The sequence below is a fragment of the Xenopus laevis genome, chromosome 6L (genome assembly GCF_017654675.1).
Source record: "Xenopus laevis strain J_2021 chromosome 6L, Xenopus_laevis_v10.1, whole genome shotgun sequence".
NCBI lineage: Eukaryota > Metazoa > Chordata > Amphibia > Anura > Pipidae > Xenopus > Xenopus laevis.
In genome coordinates, this window is record NC_054381.1 from 3,385,607 (window position 1) to 3,401,272 (window position 15,666).

At 46.6% G+C, this 15,666-nt stretch overlaps 1 protein-coding gene and 1 pseudogene across 1 annotated transcript in view; one reads left to right on the plus strand and one right to left on the minus strand.

Annotated features, from left to right (window-relative positions):
- The window catches only part of LOC121393136, a 102,251-nt pseudogene extending 90,838 nt beyond the window's left edge, over window positions 1-11,413 (minus strand).
- LOC121394778 (zinc finger protein 850-like) overlaps window positions 1-15,666 on the plus strand; it is a 209,650-nt gene that overhangs the window by 158,643 nt on the left and 35,341 nt on the right. The gene's annotated exons all lie outside the window — the stretch shown is intronic.

Consider the following 15,666-nt stretch of genomic DNA (forward strand, 5'->3'; position numbering starts at 1 on the left):
TTTTCCTAAATACTTGGTGTGTCAGTAGCCAGCAACACTTTGTCTAGGGGCACAGCCAACATGGTCCCAATTGGGCCCCACATTTGATAGGATCAGCCCTGCTGACAGTTAGATCCAATATATCTGTATAGGGGGGCTCCTTTTGCCTAGAAGATGTATTCAGAGGTCACTCTATTAAACTCACCAGACATCATGTCTCTCTACATGCAGGATTTGTGCAAAAGGCAGTTATTTCATTAGATTTGTACTGGAGTCAGGGTCAGACTGGAGCATTGGGGGTATACCGGGGCTGCAAAATGAAGGGCCTTCCTGGCAGTCCCATGACCCCAACTACTGCCCCCGCCTGCACAAATGCATTGCAACACATTGCGAAGGATGCAGGCATGGCGCAACTGTCACATTGTGTGCATTCTCCACGCAACAGCTTTTCCTTTTTGGGGCAGCTTTTATCGGGCCCGTGTATGGCCAGCTTAAGTTTCCACCTGGCAGCTATATTATTGCCCCCTGTATGATGGTACAATCCAACATTATTAAAGGGATATCTTGTGCCAGAGCAGGCATTGGGTGACCAGTCAACCCTACCATCATCAGGTGTAATGAGTCGGCTGGGGTGGTGTAGAGGTCGTTGATATTCAAGCAGTGGAACCTCATTTACTGGATCAATGTATCATGCCTTCACCCATATGCAGAGACATCAGCTGGCCAAAATATCACTCTGGGCGTGTCCTTGAGCAAAATGCCACAACTACAACCTGCCTCAACACACTCAGCCCATTCCACCTCCGATGAAGTCAAATTAGCTTCAATTGGGCAAGCAATGGTGGCTGCAACATGAAATGGAGTGCAAGCACTGGAAGTAGGACAGGGGCGAGTGATTGGAATAGGGGGCCAAATGCACATGAGATCAGACATATCTTCCATTAGCCTGCTAGATGCAGGAGGGGCCTGGGTGTTGGGAGGACTACCCGGCTGAATGTGTGTTGCCAACTATCATGTTTGATGGGGAAGAGAATAGTGGTGTGGGGAGACCCCTATGTGCATGAGCACTATAACCCCACACAAATAAGGTGCATCCAGAACACATTTTCTAAACAGGGATTGGAAGAACATGACTGCAGAAAGCCCAAATCAGTGCCCAACCTTACTAATGCTCATATATGGGAGGAAATACCCCCAACCATGTTTTAATCTCTGGCGGGAACTTTCCCAGAAGAGTAGAGGCAGGGGTGGAGCAATTTCATACTAAATTGATGCGAATTACACCCCAATAATTGATAACGATCAGCAGCAGATATTTGGGACTGGGTAGTGACCGTAATGAGTTTACACTGCACACCCTTATTTTTCTGAAAAACTCATCTTCTGTGTGGCACGCTCTTCTTAACCAAATTTATTAAACGTATTAGTCAACAAGCTCTTTTTCCTATAGAAATAATCAGTATTCATCTCGGTGTCAACAAAAATTGCGCTTTTTGGAACAGGTTTTTTGCAAGAAGGTGGTTGTAGCACAAAGAAGGTGGTTGTAGCACCAGATTTCTCTTGTATCGGTGGATTTGACTGGAAGAAAATTCCCTGCAGATGTCGGCTCCGGGTGAGCAGTTTCTGAGTACAGAGACTTTAATGAAGCTGATGAATTAGCCCCGGAGAAACCCACTGCTATGAGCGATGCCTGGAGCAGAGATGAATTTTAGGGAATATGGGGAAAGTAGCGATGGACAGTAAATGACGATACAGACTCCAAGTCCTGTTCCGACTCTGCATCTTTGCCCTTTTTCTTTTTAAACCTTTGCGCATTCAAATCTGCCAACGCAGGTGACGAAGTTTCAGGGAAGAGTGGTTGGCACCCGCCTCTCTTTTCAGAACTCGTTTGGTGCCCCGGAACGTGTAACTGTCCGGGGTGAAATGTTTCCGAGCACAGACGGAATGTGTCACTTTTCTTCCCATCTAAAATTTTAAGTGCCATCTCGTTGACGTCTCCGAAATTGTGAGGAATGTGCTGGAAGCCCAGTTCTTTATGATGGGTGAGACTTCCAGGGAAAACATGAAGAACGACATGTGGAAACTGCTTCTTCCGCTTGCAGACATTTGGGGGGGGGGAATTAAAATTTTAATATTTAATATCAACTGAAAATGGCAGTCAGAATTATCTGATTATTAAGGACAAAGAACAACAAATTCACAGAGGGATTGTCAATATTCTAGCCACTCCCCATGCGTGTGCAGTACAGTTCCATACTACCGCCCCGGTTTATTTGTGCTTTAATATCGGAGGGTGTGAGGATATTTAGCAGGTGGCTTTTCTACCAGTCTATTGGGCAAACTAATATCCTTTCCCAATTCTCCTTTTGACCATGGGAAAGAGCAGCCCATGAGCAGAAACAACAGTGAATAAAGCAAGGCTTAGCTCGAATCCTCGACTTCTCCATCTCCCGACCTGCACACTTACCATTCAGATCAAATAAAGTAGAAAAGAACGATCAGCCGATGTTCTGCCCTGACAGTAATCGTTATGTCCGACAAAGTGGTGACAGTCTCCCACTAATATCGTCAGTTCGGCAATACAGGCAGAGATATTATCGGCAGCCGACAGAAATCTTTTAACCCTGGCCAATCGACCACGCGACCGATCTTGCGGGAGGAAAAATGTCGGACTTTCCACACGACGGTCCGAAAATCGTACAAGTCGAGAATCCTCACGTTTGTAGCTTTGCGTCTATGGCCAGCTTTATAGTTCTGTACCTACGGGCCACTTGCTACCAGACCGTGAGAAGGAGTGGAGATCACAATAATAGATTCAAAGAATTGGATCTCTGAACCAGGGAAAGTACTGGGGAAAACAAACTCAACCTAGGGAGGTGGTTATATGAGTTAAGTACCCATAATTTGACTTAACTTAAATCACAGTACAGGTTGTGTATTATAACTATATAAGGGAACTAGGTACATGTATAAATTAAGGGCAAGTAAAGCATGCAGTAAACACACACATTTTCCCGTATTATTCTGATTCTGAAGCATCAGTGTCTGACGCAGGTAATCCCCCATTAATATTACATTGATCAACTCTGTTTGTGGGATTTCTGCTGTAGAATCGTTGTGTCTATGGGGGGCTCTCATCAAATGCTCCACTGTAGTTGGTCCATTTAAAACAACAGAGCAAAGACTGCCCATAGGAATGGCAGGCATGTGGGGGCTGTACATGACTAATAATAAGTGGGGAATCCCAGTCTCCACGCACTTCCAGGATTAAAGAAAAAAGCAGCACTGAATAATAATTCCTAAATAAAGATTATTGTCATTGCCTGGCCCCGGGGGAAAACACCACTCCTACTGCAGGCTGCCCAATTGGCAGAGTTGCCTGGTAACTGGGGTCAGTGACCCTGGCGCAGTATATGCACAGATAGCAGGCTGTGTGTCTCCCCCCCCTCCCAGTGTTCCTGTGTCTATTCAATGCGGGGGGGGGGGGGAATAACTGTGCACAGGATGTGAATGTCAGGGGGAGGAGATGCCCATTTAAATTCCAATCAGCAATGTCCATACAAATTGCTTTATTGGGTCAGTGACCCTCATAACCAGCCAGCAGCAGCAAGACCTCTCACACACACACACACACACACAGCAGCCTGTAGAGAGCACCCATCCTCTCTCTCATATTCTACATGAAACCTGCTCTCCCTCACTTGCCCTTTATAGTAATAATATACAAAGAAACCGAATTTCAAATTTTTTCAATGCATTTTACTTTATATCCCAAGTCTCTGTATCAGTCCCTGCAGCAGGATTAAGCCCCAGTCTCCCCTCTCTATCAGTCCCAGCAGGATTAACCCCAGTCTCCCCTCTCTATCAGTCCCTGCAGCAGGATAAACCCCCAGTCTCCCCTCTCTATCAGTCCCTGCAGCAGGATTAACCCCCAGTCTCCCCTCTCTATCAGTCCCCCTGCAGCAGGATTAAGCCCCAGTCTCCCCTCTCTATTCCCTGCAGCAGGATTAACCCCAGTCTCATCAGTCCCTGCAGCAGGATTAACCCCCAGTCTCCCCTCTCTATCAGTCAGCAGGATTAACCCCAGTCTCCCCTCTCTATCAGTCCCTGCAGCAGGATTAACCCCCAGTCTCCCTCTCTATCAGTCCCTGCAGCAGGATTAACCCCAGTCTCCCTCTCTATCAGTCCCTGCAGCAGGATTAACCCCCAGTCTCCCCTCTCTATCAGTCCCTGCAGTCAGTCCCTGCAGCAGGATTACCCTCCCCTCTCTATCAGTCCCTGCAGCAGGATTAAGCCCCCAAGCCCCCCAGTCTCCCCTCTCTATCAGTCCCTGCAGCAGGATTAACCCCCAGTCTCCCCTCTCTATCAGTCCCTGCACCTGCCTGCAGCAGGATTAACCCAGTCTCCCCTCTCTATCAGTCCCTGCAGCAGGATTAACCCCAGTCTCCCTCTCTATCAGTCCTGCAGCAGGATTAACCCCCAGTCTCCCCTCTCTATCAGTCCCTGCAGCAGGATTAAAGCCCAGTCTCCCCTCTCTATCAGTCCCAGCAGCAGGATCCCCAGTCTCCCCTCTCTATCAGTCCCTGCAGCAGGATTAACCCCAGTCTCCCCTCTCTATCAGTCCTGCAGCAGATTAAAGTAGCAGCCCCAGTCTCCCCTCTCTATCAGTCCCTGCAGCAGGATTAACCCCCAGTCTCCCCTCTCTATCAGTCCTGCAGCAGGATTAACCCCAGTCTCCCCTCTCTATCAGTCCCTGCAGCAGGATTAACCCCCAGTCTCCCCTCTCTATCAGTCCCTGCAGCAGGATTAACCCCAGTCTCCCCCTCTATCAGTCCCTGCAGCAGGATCCCCAGTCTCCCCTCTATCAGTCCCTGCAGCAGGATTAACCCCCAGTCTCCCCTCTCTATCAGTCCCTGCAGCAGGATTAACCCCAGTCTCCCCCTCTCTATCAGTCCCTGCAGCAGGATTAACCCCCAGTCTCCCCTCTCTATCAGTCCCTGCAGCAGGATTAAGCCCCAGTCTCCCTCTCTATCAGTCCCTGCAGCAGGATTAACCCCAGTCTCCCCTCTCTATCAGTCCCTGCAGCAGGATTAACCCCCAGTCTCCCCTCTCTATCAGTCCTGCAGCAGGATTAAGCCCCAGTCCCACAGACAGTACAGGAGGAGGAGGAGGAGGAGGAGGAGGAGGAGGGAAAATGACTTACCCAGTAGATGAGGCTGGAGATGTGAGTACAGGGGATGGGAATGTCAGGGAGCTACAGGGAGTTGCAGGGAGTTACAGGGATCAGATCCCGACCTGTCTCCCAGTGAATCTCCTCACATCTCAGATTCTCAGCTCTATCCGGGCTGTGCATGAGAAGGTTGGAATAGGCTCTGCCCCGCCCAATCATCGTGACGCAGAACATTACGGGCGGAGATGAGAGACTTCTGGACCAATAAGATGTTAGTTATGTCCCACTTTAGACTCGTCGCATATAATGAGCGCGGCGCCATTTTGTTGGAGGGCAGACGATACTCCAGCACCAAGATGACACGGGCAGTGCAGTCGGGTTTGTATTTCCGCAATTCCCTGGTGTTACCTACAATCTCTCTATTGTTCTACTTATTAATCAGCCTGAGCCGCGCCAGATTTCTGTTGGACTGTAACTCCCAGCAGCCAATAAAAGCAAAGAGCTGTCAGCGAGATGCTGGGTGAGTGACGGATTCAGGGTCCATGCCGGTAAAGACATTAATCACAGGCGGCCGCTTCCCTCGCACCGGGGCAGTAGTTTTGTTCTGTGCTGCCTGTGCCCGTGTAGGACGCGAAGTGGAAATTCCACCAATCGCATTGCAGCTGCCATGGCAACCAGCAGCTGTGAGAGTGGCTGCACCAATCACAACATGAATGGGCGGTATTAGTTTTGGCGGGACCCTGAGACTCCAGTGTTAGTCCAGTCCAAGCGGCTGTGGGAAGCGCCTGTGTGATATGAGACGGGCTGTGATGTCACAGGAGACAGGTGGGAGAGTTCATGTTCTGGCAGGGGGTGATCCCAGGAGCAGTCACAGTGGAGCAACTGAACCCCAGTCAGGAATGAGAGTGGGGAGCACTCTCATTCCTGACTGGAATTCTTGTCCAATCATATAAATCTTACTGGAGTGACACATAATCTGCTGCCCCAGAGTGTGACCCAAAAATAAATGGGACCTCATCCCCATATCTTTATTTGCCCATCACAATATAGTATTAAATAGTCTGTACAGAGAGATCCCATAAATCTATAGCAGCATAGGTATTCCCTGTACTAAGCACAATTTAGCAGGAACAGTCCCTAAATTTGCTCATAGTCTGTACAGAGAGGTCCCATAAAACTATGGCAGCATAGGTATTCCCTGTACTAAGCACAATTCAGCAGGAACAGTCCCTAAATTTGCTCATAGTCTGTACAGAGAGATCCCATAAAACTATGGCAGCATAGGTATTCCCTGTACTAAGCACAATTCAGCAGGAACAGTCCCTAAATTTGCTCATAGTCTGTACAGAGAGATCCCATAAAACTATGGTACATAGGTATTCCCTGTACTAAGCACAATTCAGCAGGAACAGTCCCTAAATTTGCTCATAGTCTGTACAGAGAGATCCCATAAAACTATGGCAGCATAGGTATTCCCCTGTACTAAGCACAATTCAGCAGGAAAAGTCCCTAAGTTTGCTCATAGTCTGTACAGAGAGATCCCATAAAACTATGGCAGCATAGGTATTCCCTGTACTAAGCACAATTTAGCAGGAACAGTCCCTAAGTTTGCTCATAGTCTGTACAGAGAGATCCCATAAAACTATAGCAGCATAGGTATTCCCCTGTACTAAGCACAATTCAGCAGGAACAGTCCCTAAGTTTGCTCATAGTCTGTACAGAGAGATCCCATAAAACTATGGCAGCATAGGTATTCCCTGTACTAAGCACAATTCAGCAGGAACAGTCCCTAAGTTTGCTCATAGTACAGAGAGATCCCATAAAACTATGGCAGCATAGGTATTCCCTGTACTAAGCACAATTCAGCAGGAACAGTCCCTAAGTTTGCTCATAGTCTGTACAGAGAGATCCCATAAAACTATGGTACATAGGTATTCCCCTGTACTAAGCACAATTCAGCAGGAACAGTCCCTAAGTTTGCTCATAGTCTGTACAGAGAGATCCATAAAACTATGGCAGCATAGGTATTCCCCTGTACTAAGCACAATTCAGCAGGAACAGTCCCTAAGTTTGCTCATAGTCTGTACAGAGAGATCCCATAAAACTATGGTACATAGGTATTCCCTGTACTAAGCACAATTCAGCAGGAACAGTCCCTAAGTTTGCTCATAGTCTGTACAGAGAGATCCCATAAAACTATGGCAGCATAGGTATTCCCCTGTACTAAGCACAATTCAGCAGGAACAGTCCCAGAGAGATCCCAGCATAGGTATTCCCTGTACTAAGCACAATTCAGCAGGAACAGTCCCCTAAGTTTGCTCATAGTCTGTACAAAGAGATCCCATAAAACGATGGTACATAGGAATTCCCCTGGGATAGACGGTGGCCCATTACCTGAACAAAGCAAATGAGAGGTGAGTAAAAGTGGCTCATGTTTAATGGCTGCTGGTCACACACTAACAAGGAAGTCACTACAGTTCCTGATAGGCCCCAGGAGTCTCTAGACTCACATCTAAAAGGTTCTGTTATAGGGAACAACAGAGGGACCATCTCACTGACACTGGGGATGAGGGGTCCCAGCAGCTCTCTAGTCCAATCCCAGGGGGCATTATCTATAAATACTGATAGTCTGGCAGTTGCCTTGTCTGTACATCAGGAGGTTTCTTTTGTGTGAGTTTTCTGGTGGCTCTGAAGGCTGCTCTTCTGAGAGAAACATTTGCCGCAGTCTGAGCAGGTGAATGGTTTCTCCCCTGTGTGAACAATCTGGTGTTTGAGGAGGGTGCTCTTCTGAGAGAATCTCTTGCCGCATTCTGTACATACGAAGGGTTTGACTCCTGTGTGGATTTTCTGGTGCTTGCGGAGGGTGCTCTTCAGGGAGAAGCTTTTGGCACACTCGGAGCACTCAAATGGCTTTTCTCCAGTGTGAGTGGTTTGGTGCCGGTGGAGGCTGCTCTTCAGAGTGAAACCTTTGCCACATTCCGTGCACTGGAAGGGTTTGAACCCGGTGTGAATGCAGAGATGGATGAGGAGCTGGTACTTCTGGGAGAAGCCTTTCCAACACTCCGTGCACGTGAAGGGCCTCTCGCCTGTGTGAATCCTCTCGTGAGTCAGGAGGCTGCTTTTCATCGAGAAGCTTTTGCCGCATTCCGCGCAGGTGAATGGTTTCACCCCTCGGTGGATCCTCCTGTGCGCCTGGAGGTTGTTCTTCCGCGAGAAGCATTTGCCGCACTCGCTACACAGGAAGGGTTTCTCCCCTGTGTGAACTCTCTGGTGTTTATGGAGATCGTTCTTCCCAGAGAAACATTTGCCGCATTCAGTGCACTTGAAAGGCTTCTGATCCATGTGGACCTTGTGGTGTTTGCGGAGGCTCCTCTTTAAGTAGAAGGCTTCGCCGCATTTCACACACGCGTACGGCTTTAGTCCTGAGTGAATTTTCATGTGCGAGAGAAGGCTGCTCTTGTGAGTGAAGCTTTTCCCACACTCCGTGCATTTGGGTTTCTCCCCTGTGTGGATTTTCATGTGGCTGTGGAGTCTGTTCTTCTGATAAAAACTTTTGCCGCACTCCTTACAGGTGAATGGTTTCACCCCCGTGTGGATCCGCTGGTGGTTGTGGAGGCTGCTCATGATGGCGAAGCATTTGCCGCACTCGGTGCAGGTGAATGGTTTCTCCCCCGTGTGACCTCTCTCGTGCCTCCTCAGGCTGCTCTTTAAGCAGAAGCTTTTACCGCACTCTGCGCAGGTGAATGGTTCCGCCCCCGAGTGGCTGCTCAGGTGTATCAGGAGCTGGTACTTGTGGGAGAATTTTTGGCCGCATTTCTTGCATGCGAAAACTTTTTGTCCTGTTGCAATCTTCTCGTGTGAGAGAAAGTTGTTCCTTTTGGAAATGCATTTTGCAAACTGCCTGCAAGTGTCCGACTCCGGTGCGCTCGCTGCCGCATCACATGCAAGACGTCTATTTGCCCCTGTGACACCTGAACGGCAGAGACTGGGGTCCTGGGCCTGTGGGTTCTGGTGTTCAGGCCACGATATGGAAACTGCCCCCGTCAAACAATCACCTGAGGATACAAAAAGCACAATAATAATGAGATTTGTATATTACAGTTTGTACTCCCCCCCCGTATGGAAGAATGGGGCAGCCGGACCACTGATTGGCTACGTCTATGGGATGTGCTGTAATGCGAGGAAACAGCTGTTCTGTTAAATGATATGACAGGTGCCGCTCAGACATCAACAGCCGATCAGGTTCATTGTGCGGCACCACGGGGAGATCCGCTGAACGGGGCTTGGGTATGATTTAAAGGGGAAGCTCTTGCTTGGTATAACACAGACGGTATTCTATGGCAGTCTGTAATGAATTAACATACAAAACCGGCCCATCTGTAACTCACTAAGGGTGCAAGTTATAAACCGCAGTTCACTGTAGTAACCCTTGGCAACCAATCAGCCTTATTGTTAAAGGGACACTGTCATGGGGAAAAAAATTTTTGTTTGTTTCAAAACACATCAGTTAATAGTTAATGCTCCAGCAGAATTCTGCACTGAAATCCATTTCCCAAAACAGCAAACATATTTTTTTATATTTAATTTTGAAACCTGACATGGGGCTAGACATATTGTCAGTTTCCCAGCTGCCTCCAGTCATGTGAATTGTGCTCTGATGAACTTCAGTCTCTCTTTACTGCTGTACTGCAAGTTGGAGTGATATCACCCCCTCCCTTTCCCCCCAGCAGCCTAACAACAGAACAATGGGAAGGTAACCAGATAGCAGCTCCCTAACACAAGATAACAGCTGCCTGGTAGATCTAAGAACAACACTCAATAGTAAAATCCAGGTCCCACTGAGACAAATTCAGTTACATTGAGTAGGAGAAACAACAGGCTGCCAGAAAGCAGTTCCATCCTAAAGTGCTGGCTCTTTCTGAAATCACATGACCAGGCAAAATGAGCTGAGAGGCACCTACACACCAATATTACAACTAAATACACTTGCTGCTTCAGGAATGACATTTTATATTGTACAGTCAATTATTTGCAGTGTAAACTGTGTCATTTAGACATAAAAATATCATAAAAATCATGACCGAATCCCTTTAATAAAATCCTAGGGTGTGTAAGGATGACTTGACTTTGGTCATGATTTCCCCAAAACCTGTATAAAAAGTGACCAATCTCCTCCTCGTATGGCACAACTTACCCTCTTCAGTAGCCAGAGCCGGAGGTTTCTCCTTTGGGATCGGATCATCTTCTGCTTCCGGTTCCTCCTCTTTTATCTTTATCCGCATTATTTCCTCTGTGGCCCAAACCAGATCAATATAAAGAAATGGAAGTTTATATTTCCAGCCACGGGTTTTTGTTGGAACTGTTAGTTGGGACTTTCTAACCCCCCATTAATGTCTGTGGCCTATTCCTACTAATTCACTCCCACGTTGCTGGAGAAGCCCCAGGCCCCGGGTAAGTGTTGTGTAATGAGATATTACTGGGCCCCAATTCTTTTTCAGGCCCCCAATGTCTAGAGTTTGACTTGTTTTACCAATATTTATTGAATTTGTATATGAATTAATATGGGACCTCTATACCTCCTGGCCCCCCCTGCAGCCACTGTATGGGGGTGTATTACAAGAAATGAAATATAAATATAATTTACTTCTGAAACTAATATTGAGCCCAATAATAAAAATAACATTTCCCATTTACAACTGGCAAGAATACTGGTACTTACCCTCATCAGTAGGTGGAAGTGATGAGATTTCTGTTGGGTTCAGACGATCTTCACAGTCCGATTCTTCTTCCTTTATCCTTATCTTTATTATTTCCAGTTCCTCCTCTGGGGAAGCTGCCAGTAAGGACCAGACATTAATGTGTAGAACCTCCTGCAGGTGCCACATTCTATCTCTTACTCTGTCCAACAAACCCAGAGCTTTCCTATTAACCCTGAATGTCCCCTAGAAAAGCCTGTGCTGTGTATAACATGTGTCTTATTAATAGAGAAACGTTACTCACCGGCCCCAGGAACGGGATCCATTTCCCTCTTTATTGTGTCCAGAGGATCCTCAGTGTCCGGCTCTTCATTCTCCCATTTCCCCTCTAACCTCCTTGTTTCCATCTCTGGAGAACCTGACAGCAAGGAACACAAACCCACCATATAAAGCTGCCTGTGGGGATCCCCCCTCTCATATCACTACAATAAATACATGTTGTACTGGGACCAGTTTATCCCACAGTCTCCCTCTCTATCAGTCCCTGCAGCAGGATTAACCCCCAGTCTCCCTCTCTATCAGTCCCTGCAGCAGGATTATTAACCCCCAGTCTCCCCTCTATCTCTCCCCTCTCTATCAGTCCCTGCAGCAGGATTAACCCCCAGTCTCCCCTCTCTATCAGTCCCTGCAGCAGGATTAAGCCCCAGTCTCCCCTCTCTATCAGTCCCTGCAGCAGGATTAACCCAGTCTCCCCTCTCTATCAGTCCCTGCAGCAGGATTAACCCCAGTCTCCCTCTCTATCAGTCCCTGCAGCCCCAGTCTCCCCTCTATCAGTCCCTGCAGCCCCCAGTCTCCCCTCTCTATCAGTCCCTGCAGCAGGATTAACCCCCAGTCTCTCCTCTCTATCAGTCCCTGCAGCAGGATTAACCCCCAGTCTCCCCTCTCTATCAGTCCCTGCAGCAGGTTAAGCCCCAGTCCCACAGACAGTACAGGAGGAGGAGGAGGGAAAATGACTTACCCAGTAGATGAGGCTGGAGATGTGAGTACAGGGGATGGGAATGTCAGGGACACAGGAGAAGGGAGTTGCAGGGAGTTACAGGCAGCAGCAGGGGACAATTCTCAGCCTGTGTCTTAGTGAGTCTCCTCACATCTTGGATGTATCGGGGCCTGTGTATGGGGGGGAGGCACTGACATGTTTGGGTCCCACCCTTGAGGGATGAACCTCCAGTCCTCCCCATGAAGTGGCAGAGCTTTGGTACAACCCACACATTCAGGACCAATAGAAAGACTTTCTATAGCTCCCCTCAGAGCTGTCACTGGGAGGACACTGCCATTATTTTGGTGGCAATATTTCCCATATCACAGAGAAGTATTTATTATTAAAATGAAATCACTGTATGATGGAGACATACACGATGGAGGTACATAGAGTCAGTCTGTATTTAACATCCTCTTCAATACTTATATCTTAACCCTTTGCTCCCTGTGTGTAACTGAGCTCTCATGACTATTTACTATTGTGTGAGGAAAATCCATTGTATTTAAAGGGATACTGTTATGGAAAAACATGTTTTTTTCAAAACACATCAGTTAATAGTGCTGCTCCAGCAGAATCTGTTTTTTCAAAGAGCAAACAGATTTTTTTTTTATATTCAATTTTGAAATATGACATAGGGCTAGACATATTGTTAGTTTCCCAGCTGTCTCCAGTCATGTGAATTGTGCTGTGATAAACTGATAAACTTCTCTTTACGTCTGCACTGCTGTAGTGATATTATCCCCTCCCTTCCACCACCCCCCACAGCAGCCCAACAACAGAACAATAATATAGACATATTGTCAGTTTCCCAGCTGCCTCCAGTCATGTGAATAGTGCTCTGATAAACTTCAGTCTCTCTTTACTGCTGTACTGCAAGTTGGAGTGATATCACCCTTTGCCCCCAGCGGCCTAACAACAGAACAATGGGAAGGTAACCAGATAGCCGCTCCCTAACACAAGATAACAGCTGCCTGGTAGATCTAAGAACAACACTCCATAGTAAAAATCCAGGTGCCACTGAGACACATTCAGTTACATTGAGTAGTAGAAACAACAGCCTGCCAGAAGGCAGTTCCATCCTAAAGTGCTGGTTCTTTCTGAAATCACATGACCAGGCAAAATGAGCTGAGATGCACCTACACACCAATATTACAACTAAATACACTTGCTGGTTCAGGAATGACATTTTATATTGTATAGTGAATTATTTGCAGTGTAAACAGTGTCATTTAGAAATAAAAACTACATCATAAAAATCCACAGAATCCCTTTAAGGAGCCACTCTGAGCAATGACTAATACTAGCCACTCCCTGTGTCACATCTTACCCCACTGATCACTTCACCAGAGAAGAAATGTCATTCCAGGCCCCCCAAGTCCATTGATACCCCTGTTAGTAATGAGTGTGTTCAGTCCCAGCAACTTCTCTCCAATTTGGCCAAACTCTTAGACCTTGGGGCATTGAAAGTACTGTTTCTATTTGTGCAGATGAGACTAAATTGTGCAGAACTATAGGTTCCATTCAGGATGCTGACACTTTGCACAGTGATTTGTCTAAACTGGAAAACTGGGCAGCAAACTGGAAAATGAGGTTCAATATTGATAAATGCAGGTTATACACTTTGGCAAAAATAATATAAATGCAAGTTATACACTAAATGGCAGTGTGTTGGGAGTTTCCTTAAATGAAAAGGATCTTGGGGTCTTTGTGGATAACAAGTTGTGTAACTCTAGGCAGTGTTAGAGACTAAATATTAGGAAAGTTCCACGGTTGGGTTTGTTGTCTCTGAAGGAAAGACACTTGTGAGTAGGATTCGGCCTTTTTCAGCAGGATTTGGATTCGGCTGAATCCTTCTGCCCGGCCAAACTAAATCCGAATCCTAATTTGCATATGCAAATTAGGGGCAGGGAGGGAAATCACATTACTTTTTGTCACAAAACAAGGAAGTAACATTTTTTCCCTTCCTACCCCTAATTAGGATTTGGTTTGGTTTTCGGGGGTCCAGCCAAATCCAAAATAGTGGATTCAGTGCACCCCTACTTGTGAGGGGACATGATTAGTCTGTACAAGTACATTAGAGACTGGTGAATCAGGAAATCTATTCATTCATAAAGAGAATCGCGTACCAGAGGCCTCCCCTTCAGACTAGAGGAAAAGAAGTTTAATGTAAAGGAACAGAGTAGGGGGTTCATCACAGTGAGGTTTTTCTGATAGTAAAATCTACAATTTATAGAGATATTAGTATATATAGTTGAGTGTATGGTGGAGTCAGTGTGTGTATATATGGCCTCTGGGTTTTATTTGGAGGGGTTGAACTTGATGGAATTTGGTCTTTTTCACCCAACTTAACTAACTGTAACTATGTTACTTCACAGCAAATTTTCGGCAAAAAATAAGGAATTTTTAATGCCCAGAGTGGGTTGTTATTAACTGCCAGTTCCAGAGACCCATTTTGGCTTCTGCCTATGGACTAGTACAATCCATGCCTTCAGTTTATAGCTGTCATGACCCCCTGTAAGGACTAACCCTGGTGGGCTAGTGGGGCCGCTCTGTGAAAAAGAAACGCCACGCCTCTCACTTCCTGGCTTTGAAGCATTGGCGCGTGGTACGTCATCACACTTTGGCGCGAGATTCGAATATTTAAAGGTGCAGGCGCCTTTTGCTCATTGCCCAACGTTAGATCTTTTCTATAGTTCCTGGGTGTGTTTTGGCTGTGTTACTGTTCCATTACTGATCCTGCCTGTTCCTGATTACGTCTAGTTTGCTGCCTGTCCTGATCCTCCCTGTGTTTTTGGCTATTCTCTTGGATCCTGTTTTGGTATTCCGCTTTCGGTGTGTTATGACCTGGCCTGTGACCCCGATTACTCTCCTGTCTCCTGAATTGGTACCGCTTTGTCTGTTTACTACCCGGCCGGCTTTGACTACGCTCCTTGCTTCTCGTTCTACAACACACTCAGTTCCCTAGTTTGCTCAGAAATATCTCCTTGGTTCTCCCACAATAAGACCTGGCGGCATCTGAGTAGCAGAGGCTTCAACCAAAGCCAAAGGCGGCTGCTACAGGCAGAAGAGTGGGCCAAGACCAGAACCTTGGGGTTAGTTCTGGGTTTGGGATACCCTGCGTAACACCACCATGTTGTTTGTAAACTAGACCAAGTTATGCTTGGACTGTACTATTACTACTGAAAGAAATGGATCAATGCAATAGAGCCTTCCAGGTGCATCTCAACTACAGGTTCCATGAGCACCACCGTTGAGTGACAGCAACTCAAATGCTTATGGCAAAAAAGCCAAGGGGCAAAGTCTATTTTGCCGTGGAAGCATATGCCAACAGGTATGGGTCGTGGCCTTCAGCCCAACCAGCAACTTCTGCTTGGGGGGTGGAGACTGGAAGAATACTAACAGTGGCATAAACATGAATAGATTGTACAGGTATGGAATCCGTTATCCGGAAATCGATTATTCAGAAAGCTCTGAATTACGTAAAGGCCATCTCCCATAGACTCCATGTTATCCAAATTTTTACATTTATTTCCTTTAGCTCTGTAATAATAAAACAGTAACTTGTACTTGATCCCAACTAAGATATAATTAATCCTTATTGGAAGCAGAACCAGCCTATTTTTTTATTTACTGTTTACATGATTTTCTAGTAGGTATGAAGATCTCAATTACTGAAAGAACTGTTATCCAGAAAACCAGAAAACATGTATGAGACCTGTTATCCTGAGCATTCTGGATAACAGGTCTCATACATGTACCTTAGAATTGTAAGATGAATACTG